The sequence below is a fragment of the Echinops telfairi genome, unplaced genomic scaffold (genome assembly GCF_000313985.2).
Source record: "Echinops telfairi isolate 266 unplaced genomic scaffold, ASM31398v2 ScPeMD7_5;HRSCAF=22, whole genome shotgun sequence".
NCBI classification, from domain to species: domain Eukaryota; kingdom Metazoa; phylum Chordata; class Mammalia; order Afrosoricida; family Tenrecidae; genus Echinops; species Echinops telfairi.
Genome location: NW_022103901.1, coordinates 32,590,526 through 32,593,277, shown reverse-complemented (window position 1 = coordinate 32,593,277; position 2,752 = coordinate 32,590,526).

Below are 2,752 nucleotides of genomic sequence, written 5' to 3'. Positions count from 1 at the left end.
CCCTTACAGAAGGGTCACAAGGAAGAGACAAGCCAGTCAGGGTGCAGTCTAGAACTGATGAAACATACAATTTTCTCTAGTTCTTTAATGCTTCCTCTGCCTCCCCCACCACTCTCATGACCTCAATTCTTCTTACAAATCCGGCTAGACTAGAGCATGTACATTGGTACAGATAAGAGCTGTAACCAGGAAATCCAGGACAGATAACCCCCCCCCAGGACTGATAAGGAGAGTAGCAATACCAGGAGGGGAAGGGGAAGGTGGGGGAGAAAAAGGGGAAACCGATCACAATTATCTACATATAACCCTCTCCCAAGTGGATGGTCAACAGAAAAGTGGGTGAAGAGAGCCATCGGTCATTGTAAGACATGAAAAAAATTTTTAAATAAATTATCAAGTGTTCATGAGGGAAGGAGAGTGGGTGGGGGAGGGGGAAAATGAGCTGATACCAAGGGCTCAAGTAGAAAGAAAATGTTTTGAGAATGATGATAGCAACATAGGTACTAATGTGCTTGACACGATGGATGGATGTATGGATTGTGATAAGAGCTGTAAGAGCCCCCATTAAAATGATTTAAAAAAACAGGCACTTAAAAAATCAGGTGAAGAGTAATTCTACTTCTCAATTCATTACACATTCTCATCCTTGGTCTGTGCAAGACTTTTCTTATTTTCTGGACTTTATTCCCAATCCCCATTCTTTTCTATCCACTCTCCCATAACCACCTACTCTATTTAATGTGATTAATATAGGTGTTTTGATTTATATGCACCCTTGGAAAAACACAGCACTGCCATGTGTGTATAAGATGTTTTCAACTGACACCCTTTGAGGCATCCCAGCCCAATCCAACCCAAGTCCATGGGTCTGATGCTATCCAGAGTCTTTTTTAAACAGGTTTTTGGCCTTTAATCCACATCACAGAATTTAATAGTTCAATCATATCAAGAAGAGTCGCACTATCATTACCACAATCCATGTTAGAACATTTTCTCTCCACCCACCCCTGCCCCCATTGGAATCTTCTTCAGACTCACTCAGCTGCAGGCTGATGGCGCAGGATGCAGGGAGATCACAGGTTGGGGAATGCAGGTGGCTGCAGAGTTGTGAGTCGGTGTGGTTGGTGGGAGCGTGGCAGGGCCTTGACAGCTGCTTGGGTCAGAGGGGCTAGCCTGGAGGCAGCCACAGAATTCAAGCAAGGAGGAATGCGTAGGAGGGGAGAGGGAGAGAGCAAGAAAGCAAGAGAGAGATTCCCAGGGTCTCTTATAATATATAGCTCTTTTTAAAGAAACAATGTTTTATTGTGTTTCCGATGAAAGTTTACACAGCAAATTCGGCTCCCATTTAACAATTTCTACACCAATTATCTGAGATGTTGGCTACATTGTTCCACAGTGTGTCAATATTCTAACTTACGTCATTCTGATGGTTCTGTTTCCAATACTCTTGTTTCCCTGGCCCCTTATGTTCTCATCTTTGCTTTAGGGTTGTTTTTGACCTTTTGATCTCATATGAAGCAAGTTTTAAAGGATTTTATTACCACAAGTGATATTTTTTATTTGATAAGTAAATCTGTGATTTAACTAAGAGGTATGTACTATAGCTTTTATTCTGTTTCCTACCTTTTCACTCATTTTCACTTACACTTTTTTTCATAAGTGTATTTAGCTGAGTGTGTCTAATGCGGAGTATGCATATTTAAAAAAATTGAGTCTAGTGGAGATGAGCTCTATTCCTTTTTCTTGGTGAGTAATATTCCATTTAAAACCCGTCATGCGTTGAAGGACTTTTGGGTTGGTGCCCGTTTTTGGCGATTAGAAAAAAAATATCTTCTATAAATATCGGTGTACAGGTTTTTGTGCAAACATAAAAATGTTTGTTTCTCTAGGGAAGATTCTAGAATCTGTAGTGGTGTAGTGGGTTCCTTATTGGGCTGCTAACAGTAAAGACAGCAGTTCAAAACCATCAGCTGCTTCATGGAAGAAAAATGAGACTTTCTATGCCTACATAGATTTACAGTCTTGGAAACTCACAAGGCTAGTTTTACTGTGTCTGAGTGACTCTATAGGGCAGAATAAAACTACGTCTGTGGGTTTCCAAGACTGTAAATCTTTACAGGAGTCTCTAATGGAGCCATGATGCTGTCATGGTTACACGTTGGGCTGAGAACCACACGGTCAACAATTCAAACCTGACCAGCATGACCACATGACCAGCAGCTCCGTGGGAGAAACAGTTGCAGTCTCGGAAATCCATGGGGGTCACTCTGAATCAGCACTGACTTTCTGGCAGTGAGATAGGGTGGCTATGAGTTGGGACGCACTCAATGCAGTGTTTGTGAGAGCAAAGACACCCAGGAATAGGGTTGCTGGGTAATAATTGAAAGTATTCATATATGCTTAACTTTATAGGAAACGACCAAACTGTTCTCCAGAATGGCTGTATCATCTTGCATCCCCACCAGGAATATATGTTATTTCAAGTTGCTCTGGATCCTTAGCACGACTTCGTATTTGTTTTATCATTTAGCGATTCTAGTTGATATGCTACCACTTGTCTGTCAGTTTGTCACACTGTGGTGGCTTGTGTGCTGATGGCATGCTGGAAGCTATCTCAGGAGTATTTCAAATGCAGCCGAGCTTCCAGACTAAGAACAGACTAGGAGGAAGGACTAGGCGTCCACCTCAGAAGAATGAACCACTGAAAAGCTATGAGTAACAGGGAAACATTGTCAGAGATAGTGCTAGCAGA